At 47.3% G+C, this 16,518-nt stretch overlaps 1 long non-coding RNA gene across 2 annotated transcripts; it reads right to left on the reverse strand.

Moving 5' to 3' along the window:
* Positions 1-1,135: 1,135 nt before the first annotated feature.
* LOC144340886 (uncharacterized) lies at positions 1,136-15,834 on the reverse strand. Of its 2 annotated transcripts, XR_013417422.1 has the most exons (6): positions 14,321-15,834; positions 13,521-13,664; positions 12,537-12,811; positions 7,925-8,044; positions 6,020-6,203; positions 1,136-3,265 (listed from the first exon to the last, which is right to left on the reverse strand). It is a non-coding gene; the product is annotated as an uncharacterized LOC144340886 (long non-coding RNA). The 2 variants fall into 2 exon arrangements; XR_013417423.1 differs by lacking the exons at positions 6,020-6,203; positions 7,925-8,044.
* Between the last annotated feature and the right edge of the window lie 684 nt (positions 15,835-16,518).

Raw genomic sequence — 16,518 nt, forward strand, 5'->3', positions numbered from 1 at the left:
ACACAGAGGCTGCTGCAAAACCGTCACTTCTAAATTAGAACTAAATTACTAAATTATAACTAAAACTATAAAATAGACTCAGGCTGTTGAAACCATCGAAAGCAGCACAAGGCATTGTTAAATTTATCAACTGCTATATTTGTTTATTAACTGTTTTGCGTTTTGTTTTTCTTTTTGAGACAGGGTCTCACTCTGGCGCGATGTTGGCTCACAGCAACTTCTGCCTCCCAGGTTCAAGTGACTCTCCCACTTGAGCTTCCTGAGTAGCTGGTACCACAGGCACACACACCACACCTAGCTAATTTTTGTATTTTTCGGTAGAGTCAGGTTTGCCCATGTTGGCCAGGCTGGTATCCAACCCCTGACCTCAAGTAATCTTTCCTGCCTCACCCTCCCAAAGTGCTGGGGTTACAGGTGTGAGCCACCACACTGGGCCTATTCAGCGTTTTATAAACACTTAGATTTAAAGAAGTGCTCACATTGTGAACTCTAACAGAAAGCATTAAGGATACACAGGCTTGGTGGCAGTTTGGAGAAAGATTCAATGTGAAGAGAGAAAACCTTTCGAGGTGGCGATGACCTAAGGTATTACTACAAAAGACTGTAGTAATGTAATATGCCTATACCATAACGACAAAAATGTGAAGAATAAAAGATAGTAAAATAGTGCTTTAAAAGTTAAAATATGGATAGAGTAAGAAACAAACTAGGAAGTGACAGGAATGACTCTAACATGTGCTAATATTTGGGCTACTAATGGCCAGAAATCACCAGCGAAGGTTGATGGAGTATTTGAGAAGTTGGAAAAAGAATCTTATAACCACTATCTGCAGAAAAGCTTGTCAAAGCAAAAATTGATATTCTAACAGAAAACAATGTTCGTATAAAATCCTGAAACTGGGGTTTCTGACGGTAAAATATGCATTATTGGATTCTACATACATTCATTCATAGAGGACTATATTACCCTCAAGTGCCAGCCTTCGAGAAATTGAACCTTACTTAAATACTGCCAGATAACACCGACAAAACTGGAAATGAATTAACTCTTTCCAGAGCTCTGTTTGCCGGTAAAGTGACTCAACATGAATGATAAATTTAGTAAGTCAACAAATGCGGTAACTTTGATGAATTTATCAGGCAAATTTTATTTCTGCAGAATTAAATCTTGGCAAATCGGTTTTTATTAAACTGACCAACATTAAACCAACATTCGCCACACCCTTTCACAAATGAAAGACACCTAATTACAGGGTAGTGTTGCTGGCAAAAGACCAATAATTTTATGTATGAATTCACCACAATGTACAAACAATTTGTCCCATCTCAGCGCGGAGCCATCCCGCATTCGTTTTTACTAATGCTTCCTTCATATGGCAAGCCAAACTACCGGAGTGTTAACCCGGATGGTATGGTGAACGAGGCCACACAGCAGCCAGGTTTCACCCTTCGAAGAAACGCACAGCCTTGGACATTCATCTCCTGCCTGTTAGTTTCTCAGGACTGCTGTAGCATATTGCCACAAACTGGCTCAGACTACAGACATGTGTTCACTGACAGTGCTGGACGCTGCAGGTCCAAAATCGAGGTGCGGCAGGGCCAGGCTGTCACCAGTCCCCATCGTTCAGCTTCTGTGTGGCTGCAGCCCTTGGTGATCTCGGCTGGCGATGGCAAAACTCAGCCTCTGCCTTTGCTGTCACATGGTGTCCTCTGTGTCCTCACACCGTCTTCTTGTGAGGACTCTGGTCATATTGGATGAGGGGTCCACCCTGTCCAGCATGACCTTGTCCTAACAAATCACATCTGCAATGACTGTACTTTCAAGGTTAGTTCTCGGGGACAGGATGTCGATGTATCCTTCCGAAGGACACAATTCACCTATAACATGCCCTTGCCTGGACTTCCCAGGCAAGGATACTTAGTGACAGCACAGGAATCCTCTCATGGACCTTGTCATTTCTCACTTTCTAATGTATTTGGAAACTATTTTAAATGATAGATTTTACATGCCAACACTCTTGACTAACACAAAAGCAGTTTTGATTGAAGTAGGCTTTGGAATGTCTCTTACTGGAAAATATGGCTAAGAGTGTTTTATTTCTCCCTGCTTTTAAATCCTTTTTCTGCAGTGGTTTTACTTGCCTCAGCACACTTACAGTCCATATTCTCTCAAACAGTTCCAATTTAGTATCATTTATGCTTTTTCTATAAAATTATTATAGATCTCACTTAAATGCCACATAATTGTAAGGCTTATTAAGGCTTATTATGCAAACAAATTTCACAAAGAATAAAACCTCCTTTGTTGAGGGTCCCAATTTGGAGATTGGAATATTTTTTCTAGCCTGATTGAGAGAAAAAGCAAGAGGCTGGGAGAGTTGGGCAGGGGGTCTGTAGGAGGGCGTTGACCTCTGCAGAGAAGGCCAGTGTGACGGGGAAGCAAGAATGAGCTACAGAAGCACCCAGCCGTGTCCCTGTGGGTGTCACACCCCTGACACCAGGCACCATGATTTTACAATCATGGAGTTCTCTGAGAAAATACATCCCTCCCACTTTTCTTCCTGGTAATTAAATGTCAGAAGAAGAAACTCAAAACCAAGACTAGAAAAGGAAATAGCCCAAAGGTTGGCACAGGGATACAAAAAGCTCATTAGTTGAGATGAACCCAGCAAGGTGGCACACCAGGGCACAGAGCTCCCACGACCCTGGTACCAGGCTCCCCCTTTGCCCCACCACAGAGCTGGGCTGGGCTGGGGACTTCAGAGGACATTTTCACAGAACAAGCCAGGTGTCAAGAGGACATAGAAGGAAGAAAAATTTCAGATATGACACGAGAGAGCATTTTCTCCCCACAGAGACTGGAGAAGGGACACCTCCATGGTGAAGAAAGGAGAAGGAAGAGAGAGCACGTCTGTGAGGTGGGGCAGCCCCTCAGCAATCCCGACATGGAAGCTGTGTTTGCAACAGAGAAAGAGGCAGCAACTAACAACGAGTTTGGGGGGCATCAGATCATCCCAGCGAACATCTACTGGGCATTAGCAAGGTCCTAGGCACTGCTTTAGAAACTTGGGACGTACCTGTAGGAAGATGTGGCATCTGGTCTGCAAGGGCTTACTGTCAGACTTGAGAAGAAGTGGTGCCACTGCAGGGCGATTCCTGCAGTGAAGTCGAGAAGGAAGGGCAGTGGGAGACGCGTGCCAAGCATCTCTGTGGTGCCTCCCAGAAGGCACATCGGAGCTGCGTCCTTTGGAAGAGGAAGCATCTGCTAGAAGGACAAATGGAAGAGGGGTGCCTTCAGTAGAGAGTGTGGCAAGCAAGTCCGAGCTACAGGAGCATAGATCGCAGGATCGAGGACACCGCAGTGGGAACCTCAATGAAGGGCCTTGGCTTCAGGGAAAAGACACTAGGCTTTGTCCTATAGCCCACGGGGAGCTCAGGACAAGTTCTGCTGAGGAAAGCATGATCCTATCTGTGGGACACAAAGATCTGTTCAGATTTTTTTTAAAGCCAGCGTAGATGGGGAGAGGATGGAAGCAGGAGGCTGGAAATTTACCCACGGCCTCTCTGCATCTGAACCTAGGTTTTGGCAGCACGACTGGGGTGGGGAGAGAGGCTGCTTAGAGGGCAGGGGTGAATATATTTCAGAGAAAGTGTCAGCGGTGTTGGCAAGTTGGGGACAGAAGGCCCCTGCGATAACGCTTTGCTCTCTGGGCAGTTGCCTGCAGTGTTGCAATCCACTGAGATGTGAAGCGCAGGACAGAAATCCTGGCGTGTCCCGAGGTGTGGAGAGGAAGAAGACAGATGCAGGCCCGAAGTGCTGAGCGTGACGGATCTGCCAAGGGTATAGCCAAGTCGGGGAGCATGTCTGGAGGTCAGGAGGAAGCTCTCCAGAGAAAGAATGGGCGAGAGAACTTGGCACAAAGAGCAGGGGGGTGACAGCTGAAAACCTGGTTGTGAGCAAAATCACTCAAGCTGAGTAGAAAGAGTAGACAAAGAACCTTGATAGCAAGGTCAGAATCCCGGGGATACAGACGTAAAAGACAGCAGAGGTAAAACCAAAAATTCACAAAAGAGGTTGAGAAGAGGCCAGAAATACTATAAAGACCAGGGAAGTGGTGTTATGAAAACCAAGAGTAAGGAGTTCCAGCAAGGAGGGGCTCACCTGTACCAAGTGCCAAAAGAAGTCAGAAGGCCCCTGGATGTGACCACAGAGATGTATGGGATACTTTTACTGGTTTGGTGAAAATGGAAACCAACGATTTCAGCAGGGGTTGTAAGCAGAAGAGAGGTGGGCACAGTGAGTGGAGACAGAAAATGGAACCCTTCTTTTTTTTTTTTTTTTTTTAGATGGAGTCTCGCTCTGTCACCAGGCTGGAGTGCAGTGGCACGATCTCGGCTCATTGCAACCTCTGCCTTCCAGGTTCAAGTGATTCTCCTGCCTCGGCCTCCTAAGTAGCTGCGACTACAGGCACCTGCCACAATGCCCGGCTAAGTTTTGTATTTTTAGTAGAGATGGGGTTTCACCATGTTGGCCAGGATGGTGTAGAACTCCTGACCTCATGATCCACCGTCCTCGGACTACCAGAGTGCTAGGATTACAGGTGTGCACCACTGTGCCTGGCCTTTTTTTCTTTTACTATTATTTTTAATTGACACATGATAATTATACATATTTATGGGGTACAGTGTGATAGTTTGGTACATGTACATATGTGCAATGATCAAATAGGGCAATTAGCAGATCCGTCACCTCAAACACTTGTCATTGTGTTGGGAACATTCAGAATCCCTGGAGCGCATTCTTGCCCGGTGCTTGGCTAAGTAATCAGAGGGAAATAGAGAGCTAGAAGGAAAAACAGAGGCAAGAGAAAGGGAATTTTATTGTTGTCTGTTTCAGGATGTGAAAATGCTGGGTGTGTTTGTATGCTAAGGGGAAGGGACGGACGAGGGATAGAGAAGGATGACATGGAAAAAGACGCGTGACTAACAGAACCAATTCTTAGCAGCGGAAATTAAATGGGACCCAGGGCACAGGGTCAGGGCAGGAGACAGCGGGAGGAGAAATTCACCTTAAAGACAGAAGGGGCCCTTATCAGAGCGATGGGAGAAGGAGGTGAGAAGGAATATCATGTAAGCAGGTGAGTGGGTGGAGCAAGAGAGGAGAGTTCCTGATGGCGGTGATTATTTTCTTTGCGAAGTAAGTCACAAAGGCACCCTGTGAAATGAGGGTGAGATCATCTGGAGACAGTACTGAGCAGTGTGGAGCAGCCACTGTGGAGACGAGGAGTGTGTGTGTGAACATTGCTAAGAAGTGGGCAGTGCAGGCCGGGCGCGGTGGCCCACGCCTGTAATCCCAGCACTTTGGGAGGCCGAGGTGGGAAGATCACCTGAGGTCAGGAGTTCGAGACTAGCCTGACCAATATGGTGAAACCTCGTCTCCACTAAAAATACAAAAATTAGCTGGGCGTGGTGACGTGTGTCTGTAATCCCAGCTACTCGAGAGATTGTAGCAGGAGAACTTGAACCCGGGAGGCAGAGGCTGCAGTGAGCGGAGATCACACCACGGCACTCTAGCCTGGGTGACAGAGTGAGACTCCGTCTCAATAAAAAAAAAGAAGTGTGCAGTGCAGTTGGGGTTGGATGCATCAAAGCACTGGAGCTCCCATTCCCGCTGAAGTGTGGTTCATCAGCATCGTTCAGGTTCCTGGTGTAAAGAAGGAAGGTGTCAATCTGAATTTACTCCATGTTGCTGAGTATGGTGGCTCACACCTGTAGTCCCAGCTACTCAGGAGGCCAAGGCAGGAGGATTGCTTGAGCCCAGGAGTTCAAATCCAGCCTGGGCAACATAGGGAGATCCTATCTCAAAATACACAATAATAAATGAATTTACTCCATGCTTGGTGGTTTGCCAAAGAACAAGGAGCAATGGAGTGGAGGGAGCTGGTAAGAGAGTGTTGGAATTGCTGTTCTGTGGGGTCTGGGCTAGAAAGCACAAAAGCAAACATAGGAAGTGACTCACCAGACCTGGAAGATGTGGGGGATGTGAAGCGGTGCTTTCTTCACGGCACTTGCCTTGGTTGTAACTAAGCCTTTAGTGAAGTCATTATTGGATCGCTGTGCTCTGCCCCAGGTGCAGGTCTCCGTGAGAAGGGGCCATGTCTGTGTGACTCTTCACTGTATCGCAGTCGATTGCACAGTCCCTCCTACACACCAGGTGCCCATTAATTTTTTGTTCAATATTTAATGAGGGAGCTGAAAGGTCTGGGAGAGAGGCAGATAGACTCCCACAGGTGGAGTACTTCCCAGGGATAATAGATCCAAGCCGTGGAGGGAAAGAGGCGAGATGCAGCAAGGTGACCTCAACAGAGCCACGTTGAGCTGGGGAGAGGAAGCACAGGCAGAAAGAGAGGGAACAGCAGTCGAGGGGCTGGAGACAGTGGGGATGCGATGCCAGTTGCTAGCTAGAAATTTATGAAAAAAAGTATTAGTTTGGTGCAAAAGTGATCGTGGTTTTTTTATTATTATTATACTTTAAGTTCTGGGATACATATGCAGAACGTGCAGGTTTGTTACATAGGTACACATGTGCCATGGTGGTTTGCTGCACCCATCAACCCGTCATCTACAGTAGGCATTTCTCCTAATGCTATCCCTCCCCTTGTCTCCCACCCCCTGACAGGCCCCGGTGTGTGATGCTCCCCTCCCTGTGCCCATGTGTTCTCGTTGTTCAACTCCCACTTATGAGTGAGAACATGCAATGTTTGGTTTTCTGTTCTTGTGTTAGTTTGCTGAGAATGATGGTTTCCAACTTCATTCATATCCCTGCAAAGGACATGAACTCATCCTTTTTTATGGCTGCAAAGTATTCCATGGTGTATATGTGCCACTTTTCTTTTTCAGTCTATCATTGATGAGCATTTGGGTTGGTTCCAAGTTTTTGCTATTGTGAACAGTGCTGCAATAAACAAACGTGTGCATGTGTCTTTATAGTAGAATGATTTCTAATCCTCAATGGCAACAATCACAATTACTTTTGCACCAACCTAATACTTTAGTGCTGAAATTGAGGTAAGCCATGGCTTGCAGGAGGCTGTACGTGCTACTTGTACCTGGTTCTGGTATGTAGAAGCAAGAACTAAGAGAGGTCATCCAGGCCCAAATAATAAGCAGAAAGAAAAATATTCTGCCTATGGGCACATCTCAATTTTAGGCAGAAATTAACTGTGAAAATTAGTTATGGTGCAACAGCTTCATTTTATCTTTTCCAAATTTCTTTTTCAAAATACTTTCCCTCCTGCGTGAGTACTGAGTCGGGTCTGCCTCTGCTATTAACAACTGTATAATCAAGTTTATGGTCTAACTGGGCAATCGCTGCAAACATTTCTGGGTAAAAAGCCATACATTCTAGCATTATTTTAATAAGCCTGTGATCCAGTTAGTTCTAGTCATTTAGCGATTTATTTTGTACTAAAGAAGCAGCTTTAAGATTTGGCACTACCTTTTTCTATTTTCTAATTCAGTAATTTCTGCTTTTATCTGTGTTTATTGTGTCCCCTCTTTTCTTGGTTTATTTTATTGTACCTTTTTCTTAATTTTTTGAGTTGGATACTAATTCACTTTTTTTTCCATTTCTTTCTGGATTGATTTAAATACTTAAATACTTAAGACTAAAATCTCCCATGAGCTCTGCTTTATTTTTTATAGGTTTCATAACTGCTGTTTTCTAGAAATTTTACAATTTTGATATCTATATCTTCTTTATATCAAGAGTATTTGGGCTGGGTGCCGTGGCGCACGCCTGTAATCCCAACACTTTGGGAGGCCAAGGTGGGTGGATCACTGGAGGTCAGGAGTTTGAGACCAGTCTGGCAAAACCCTGTCTCTACTAAAAACACAAAAATTAGCTGAGTGTGGTGGCGGGCACCTGTAATCCCATCTTCTTGGGAGGCTGAGACAGGAGAATTGCCTGAACCTGGGAGGCAGAGGTTGCAGTGAGCTGCGATCTCACCACTGTACTCCAGCCTGGGTGGCAAAGTGAGACTCCCTGTTAAAAAAAGAGTATTTGATAAAATGGTTTTAAATTTTTTTAATTGAAAATTCTAAACATAAAGAAAAGTATAGAAATAGGATAAAGGATTTTATATACCCATTACACAGCTCAATGATTACCAATATATGATGAATCTTGGTTCATCTTACTCCAAATCCCAGATATCTTATCATCTTATTATAAACATTTCAATATGAAAATAAAGATTTTTTCGTTTCTGAGTACAAGGGAGAATTTTTTTCTGGCTTTATGATTAATTTTATTACATGATGATCAGAGAATATCTCCTGTACTATTTATACTCTTGGGATATCTGTCATTCACAAATGTAACATGGGCACTTAAAAAGAAGGTACATTTTCTATTTCCAGGGTACAGTTTATTTAATATATATCAGTTAGATTTACCTTACTTAATGTTACAAACTAGAAGAAGTAGTCTACTAATGTAGTTTGTACTTTCTCCCTTTATCTCTTGTAATTTCTACTTTATTAACCAAGTTGCTATGTTATTGGTGCATAAACAGCCATATATACAATTATATATTCTTGATAATTACACTTATTTGCATTATAAAGTGCACTTATTTAATGGTTTTTTCGACCTGAATTCCATCTTGTCTGATACTAGCATTGAGACCTCTACTTTCTTTTTATTTGTATTTGCTTGTTATACTGTAGTCTGTCTTTTGTTTTCTATTTTGATCACATCATTCTTCTGAACACTTTTATATATAAGCAATCATATCAGTCAGGGTTTTTGGTTGCAAGCAACAGAATCCACTTTAGTGATTCTGTCAGAAATTTATTTAGAAAATAATTTTACTGGCCAGGCGCGGTGGCTCACGCCTGTAATCCCAGCCCTTTGGAAGGCCGAGGCGGGCGGATCACCTGAGGTCGGGAGTTCAAGGCCAGCCTGACCAATATGGAAAAACCCATCTCTACTAAAAATACAAAATTAGCTGGGCGTGGTGGCACATGCCTGTGATCCCAGCTACTCAGGAGGCTGAGACAGGAGAATCGCTTGAACCCGGGAGGCGGAGGTTATGGCGAGCCGAGATCGCGCCATTGCACTCCAGCCTGGGAGTCAAGAGCAAAACTTTGTCTCAAAAAAAAAAAAAAAAAAAAGAGAAAAGAAAAGAAGTTTACTAAAGGGTACTTGATAGCTCACAGTATTTCAGGGAGAGCCAAAGAATTCGTCCCGGAGGCTATGAAGCCAGGGCAATATCCATTCACCCCACAGGACTTCTCTCAGGCATGGCCCATCACACCTGGGTGCTGACCCTGCATTCACACCCCTAACACTGAGCAGTGGAGGACTGGATGAGAATCTCTGCCACTGCTCTTCTGAAAGCTGGATTTCTCTCCACCACAACACACCACTCCTTCGAGGAAGAGATTCCACACAGCTCTCCTTTCTTATACCGTCTTCTTCCAAATAAAAGTCTGACTGACAGAGCCTAGGTCAATTCCTTTGCTCTAGCTTCTAGGGAGGCTGGATACTGAATTGTAGCTTCTACCTTCAAGAGGAGAATTCATAATATGGGGATTTCTCCAGGACATAGAAGACCATATTTGTCACAAATATGATAAATACCTTTATGTTAGTGTTACTGTAGTTTCAGATATAGATACTTAGCTTCTCACTAAAAATAGTTCAAGAACCTATAACCAGGTATTCCCCTGATATAACTTTGTAGGTAGTTGGGTTTTTAAAAAATGTATTTGGGGCCGGGCGCGGTGGCTCAAGCCTGTAATCCCAGCACTTTGGGAGGCCAAGACGGGCGGATCACGAGGTCAGGAGATCGAGACCATCCTGGCTAACATGGTGAAACCCCGTCTCTACTAAAAAATACAAAAAACTAGCCGGGCGAGGTGGCAGGCGCCTGTAGTCCCAGCTACTCGGGAGGCTGAGGCAGGAGAATGGCGTAAACCTGGGAGGCAGAGCTTGCAGTGAGATCGCGCCACTGCACTCCAGCCTGGGCGACAGAGCGAGACTCCGTGTCAAAAAAAAAAAAAAATGTATTTGGATGCATGCAGGAGGTTGTCTAAAAATGTCCCTACCTTTATCAGAAAATAATCTGTGATCATAAGTTTTGCCTTTCTTGCTGCTTTTAGGATCATGTCTTCCTCCCCGTTTCTATGTCCTGAGCTCTCTTTTTTTTAAATATCTTAATTTTTATGTTTTAGAAACAGGGTCTTCCTATGTCGCCTGCCTGGTCTTAAGCTGCTGGCCTCAAGCAACACTCCACCTCGTTCTCCCCAAGTGCTGGGGTTACAGGTGTGAGCCACCGCGCCTGGCCTTACAGCCTAAACTTTCATTCTAAGCTTACAACTTCTTACCCAGGATACTAGAATCTTTTCCGATGACTCCCACCTTTCTTCTGCTTTCTCCAAGCCATCCTACCGAATTCTCTGGCATTATGTTTTGTTTTTAGACTGAGTCTCACTCTGTCACCCAGCCTAGAGTGCAGTGGCATGATCTCGGCTCACTGCAACCTCCTCCTTTGGGGTTCAAACAATTCTCATGCCTGAGCCTCCTGAGTAGCTGGGATTATAGGCATGTACCACCACACCTGGCTAATTATTGTATTTTTAGTAGAGATGGGGTTTCACCATGTTGGCCAGGCTGGTCTCAAACTCCTGACCTCAGGTGATCCACCCACCTCGGCCTCCCAAAGTGCTGGGATTACAGGTGTGGGCCACCGCACCCAGCCCTCTGGCATTATGTTTTTGCAGTCTGGGGTCAGAGTCCATGCTTTATGTCATCTTTTAGCTCTTCTTGATTTGGCAAATGCATGCCGTGTGGCCATGTGATGCTGGGCAATGTTGGGTCAGGGAGTGCAAATATGAGTAAGGTAAAGCCCAATATCAAGAGGCTCTCAATCCAGTGGAGAAGACAGACAACCAGATAGGAAAATACAACCTAATTTAAAGCAGTACAATTGTGGCACATAGAAAGGGTAGAAAGAAGTTGGGCACGGTGGCTCACACCTCTCATCCCAGCACTTTGGGAGGCCGAGGCTGGCAGATCACCTGAGTTTGGGAGTTCGAGACCAGCCTGACCAATAAGGAGAAACCCTGTCTCTACTAAAAATATAAAATTAGCCAGGTGTGGTGGTGCATGCCTGCAATCCCAGCTACTCAGGAGGCTGAGGCTGGAGAATCGCTTGAACCCGGGAGGCGGAGTTTGCGGTGAGCCGAGATTGTACCTTTGCACTCCAGTCTGGGCAACAAGAGCGAAACTCCATCTCAAAAAGAAAAAAAAAGAAAGGGCAGAAAGATACCTAAACCAGCCTGTTGGGCAGAGGTTATCTAAGGGGACCCCTGGAAGAGGGTGCCTCTGAATAGGGTGTTGAAGGATGAATTGGATTTACCCAGGAAAGGGCATTGTAAGCATGAGAAACTGCCTGTGCAGAGGCAGACAGGCCCAGGGCATTGAGTGCTTGGAGGGAAAACTACGAGTACTTTAACACTGCAGGCCGCCCGAAATAACACAGCAGGAGAGGACTGGTCTCTCAGGGCAAGGCACGACACGAGAGGAGTTGGGATACTTTTCCTAAAGTCAACAGAAGCAACCGAAGGTTGTCAAGCATTTTAGACAGATCACCCTAATACCAGTACGCAGAAGCTTTCTGGTGATGGGCAAAAAATAAAGCGACTCTTGCAGAAACCCATGAGAGAAATTGTGGGGTGGCAGTGTGGTGGCTGGGGAGGGGGCGTCGGACTGAAGGGGTGTCAAGAAGGAATCAACAGAACTTAATGCCTGTGGGATGTGGTCAGAGCAAAGCGGAAGTCAAGAACAACTCAAGCATTTCTGTGTGGAGTGTTTTAGTGAAGGAATTCTAAATCGAGGCTGTTGGAGAGGGAGTGCTGTTTAGGATGTCCCAAATTTGGGACATCCAGGTGGAATGACCTGGCAGGAATCTGGATTTTTAAGAGACACAGATGGTGGCTGAGGCTGTGGGTTGGTGCTTTTCAACCCTGGCTGCCCACTGGAAACCCCTGAAGCTTTGACAGCCTCTCATTCTGGGCCCCACCCCAGAGGGTCTAATGTCACAGGCCTGGGCCTGGAAGAAAGCTCCCCAGGGGACTGGAGTGGGCAGCCTGGGTTGAGACCCACTGGCATAAAGAGAGGGGTTTCAAGCCTGCGGGATGCCCCTCCCCACTCTAGGATTTACCAGCCAAGTGACCCTGGGGAAGTCATTAGCCTGACTGTCTTGGTTTCCTGTGATGGAAAATTGAGATTGTACCTCTTCAGAGAATTACGAATATTACATAAGATGACGTGTGTGAAGTGCCTAAGCCCATTCCTGGCACATACTGCAAACCAGATGTGTGTCAGGATTCACTCCCAGAGCAAGTCCGAGGAAGGCCACACTCTCGGCCTGCAGTCCCAGAATGGAACCAGGCTTTCTGTTTAACAGAAAGGGAAATAAGGAATCTCCCAAACCTATTATCCATAGGACGCCTCTCTGTGTGCATACCGTCCGGGTGGCTCTGACCCTCACACAGCAGCCTTTAGAATGCGGCGCAGGATGCAGAAGCATCGTGATGCCTCAGCCCTGACAGCAACGCTCCAGCAGCCATGGCTCTCGTAGAGACACAACGCTGGGATGCAGCGGAGCCGTTCACTCATGTAGCCCTAAACCATGACTTAGGAAGCACCGTGTGTGCCAGGAAACGCAGCTATCAGTCGTTCCTTCATCCTTTCAACGAACATTTTTCAGTCCTCGCTCTCTGCCAGCCACCACACTAGGTTCTGGGGGGAGAATAATAGGCAGGAAAGAGATGGTCTGCACCTCTGATGGGGACAGACCCATGTCCTCGACACCTGTCTAGTCCGTTCCCTTTTCAGCATCAAAGCAGCCCCCACTATTTCTACCTCCATCATTTCTCTCACGGTCTTGGCAAGAGCCTCCTAATTCTTTCACCTGTCGCCAGTAGCAAGTTCTTCCAACCCACTCTGGCATCAGATACAGATTGCTTATCACATAATCCCTCAAATAAATGTTAACTGTGACTCTGTGTGACAACTGAGGTACCTGATGCTATGGGACCATACCTTAGGGGGCTTCAATCAAATAGGCCAGAAAGGCTCCTCTGAGGAAGTGACAGCCAAACTGAGAAGTCAGTGCAGACACAGGTGGGGAGGGGCTGCGGAGACTCCTCAGGCCTCACAAGCCTCACCCGTCAGCTATTCTACGTCGCCAGGCCCTTCTTTGCACAACTCCCTCCACCTGACGTACCTACAGCAAGCAAGTGGTGCTTAGAGCAGGCACCACCCCTCAGCCAAGGCTCCCTTCAGCGCCGTCCCTCTCGAGGTCCCTTCTGACCACACCTGCTCCCCAGTCATCTCTCCCCTGTGTCTCCACCGGGTCTATCACCAAACCTCTGACCCAGTGCAAGACCCCAAGGTGGCTGAGTCTCTCCCACTGGACAGCATGCTCCTCACAGGTGTGTCTGCTTACCCCTCTATCCAGCAGCAAATGCAACACCAGACAGAGGTTTATCTCCGGGGATGGACTCACACGATTGTGAAGGTTTGGAAAGCTCCAAATCTGCAGGTGGGCAGGCCGGAGACCTAGGGCGCAGCTGCTGTTGCAACTTGAGTCCTAAGAAAGTGAGTGTGGAGGCAGAATTACCCCTCCTCTGGGAACCTCAGTTTTTTCGTCTTCAAGCCCTCACCTGATTGGACAAGGCCCACCCACATTCAGAGGATAACCTACTTTACTCAAAGTCTACTGATTTAAATGTTAATCTCATCTTAAAAATACCTTCACAGCAACACCTGGGCTGGTGTTTTACCAAATATCTGGGTACCATGGTGCAGCCAAGTTAACACAAAAAATTAACCATCGCCCCAAGTAAAAACAGCCCTTGGTGATGGTGTGTGGGTCATGAAACCTGCCTATGATGTGTTTATGTTCTCCATTCTCTACCTTTTCCTCCCTCCTTTGTCTGCTTCTCTTTCATGCCTCTCCCTTTTCCTCCCATTTTCCCCCTTTCTTTCCTTCCTGTGTGTGTCTCTCTCTCCCTGTGGTTTCTTCCAGACCTGCCGGGGTCCCGTCAGCTGCAGGACACGGGAGAGGTGGAGTGAAACAGAAAGGCCCCGCCGTGACCACACTCATGCCAGAAGAGCCTCTCTCTCGGCAGGAAAGGAAATTACAAGGGAAGGGACTTTTCAAGGTGAGACTGCACCAGTGGCAAGTCAGCGCCAGCAGGGCTCGAGGCAGCCTGTGCCCTTTCCACTAACTGTGCCAACTCTCACCAGGGGAAGGCTGAGCAGGAACAAAGGCCCTTAGAGGAGAGCCGACCTCCTGCAGCCTGCACTTCCCGGAGATCCTGCTCCACGGAGCCGGCTCTACTCCTGCAGGCGGAACGCTGGGAGCCGAAGGATCCCGGGGACACCAAGCGTCAGGTCAGGCGTCAGAATCCAGCGTGTTTGCTCCTCGGCGACAGCGTGCGGCCCGCTCTCAAGTGTGTGAGGGGCTGCAGTGCCGAGCTCCACTTCCCAAGACTCACTCCTGCCCCGCCACCTCCTGAGCAGACGCAGTCAAGCCCAATCTACCTTCCAGCAAACACTTATTAGCACTCCCTCCATGCCAGGCACTGTGCCAGGTGCGAGGGTACCATGAGCAAGCCAAGGCCCCAGGCTCAGAGCACTCACACGCCAGTGGAGGGGGCAGCCCAGCGTGGCCCAGCAGGGCACACCCCACCCCCAGCCCAGGCTCCACCCAGGACTGGTCTGGGCAGCCCTGCGGACGTAGTGGCTCCCTGTTCACCGATGCCGTCATCCAACCTTCCTATTCACACATTAAAACACTGCAGCCAGAGAGGCCCCTGCTCACCGATGCCGTCATCCAACCTTCCTACTTACACATTAAAACACTGCAGCCAGAGAGGCCCCGTTCACTGACGCCGTCATCCAACCTTCCTACTTACACATTAAAACACTGCAGCCAGAGAGGCCCCTGCTCACCGATGCCGTCATCCAACCTTCCTATTCACACATTAAAACACTGAACCCAGAGAGGCCCCTGTTCACCGACGCCGTCATCCAACCTTCCTATTCACACATTAAAACACTGCACCCAGAGAGGCCCCTGCTCACCGACGCCGTCATCCAACCTTCCTGCTTACACATTAAAACACTGCAGCCAGAGAGGCCGCTGTTCACCGACACCGACACCGTCATCCAACCTTCCTACTTACACATTAAAACACTGCACCCAGAGAGGCCCCTGCTCACCGATGCCGTCATCCAACCTTCCTGCTTACACATTAAAACACTGCACCCAGAGAGGCCCCTGTTCACCAACACCGTCATCCAACCTTCCTGCTTACACATTAAAACACTGCAGCCAGAGAGGCCCCTGCTCACCGATGCCGTCATCCAACCTTCCTGCTTACACATTAAAACACTGCACCCAGAGAGGCCCCTGTTCACCAACACCGTCATCCAACCTTCCTGCTTACACATTAAAACACTGCAGCCAGAGAGGCCGCTGTTCACCGACGCCGTCATCCAACCTTCCTGCTTACACATTAAAACACTGCAGCCAGAGAGGCCGCTGTTCACCGACGCCGTCATCCAACCTTCCTGCTTACACATTAAAACACTGCACCCAGAGAGGCCCCTGCTCACCGATGCCGTCATCCAACCTTCCTGCTTACACATTAAAACACTGCAGCCAGAGACGCGCGGTGTCCCGCCAAGGCACAGCCCGGTCTCCAGCGGCCAAATCAGCTTCCTCTCAAGCCAGCCTCTCCTTAGAAGCGGCTGAACAGCTTCAACCACTAGAGGGCACCAGCCAACCCTCGAGGGATCCAAATGTGCCCACATCGCGAGGGAGCCTCAGCACCGGGTTGCGACTCCTGATCACAGAATACGAATACCCTTTATCTTTTCTCAAAATGAGCCCTGCAGCTGAGGCAAGCTTTACATTGGCTGCACAGACTTTACTCTTTTAAGTGTTTTTTTTGTGAGTACATAGCAGACGTATGTATTTATGGGGGTATGAGATATCTTGATACAGGCATATAACTCATAATAATCACATCAGGGTAAATGGGGTATCCATCCCTTCAAGGATTCATTCTTTCTCTGTGTGACAAACAATCTAATTATACTCCTTCAGTTATTTTTAAGTATACAATAAATTATCATTGACTATAGTCACCCTGTCATGCTGTCAAATATTACATCTTATTCATTCTAACTATACTTTTGTACCTATTAACCCTCCCCACCTCCCAATCCCCCATCCCACTACCCTTCCCAGCCTCTGGCAACCATCTATCTACTCTCTATGTCCACGAGATCTTTTTTTTTTTTTTTTTTTTTTTTGAGACATAGTCTCCCTCTGTCGCCCAGGCTGGAGTACAGTGGCCCGATCTTAGCTCACTGCAACCTCCGCCTCCCAGGTTCAAGCAGTTCTCCTGCCTCAGCCTCCCTAGTAGCTGGGA

The sequence above is a fragment of the Macaca mulatta genome, chromosome 5 (assembly GCF_049350105.2).
Source record: "Macaca mulatta isolate MMU2019108-1 chromosome 5, T2T-MMU8v2.0, whole genome shotgun sequence".
Taxonomy (NCBI): domain Eukaryota; kingdom Metazoa; phylum Chordata; class Mammalia; order Primates; family Cercopithecidae; genus Macaca; species Macaca mulatta.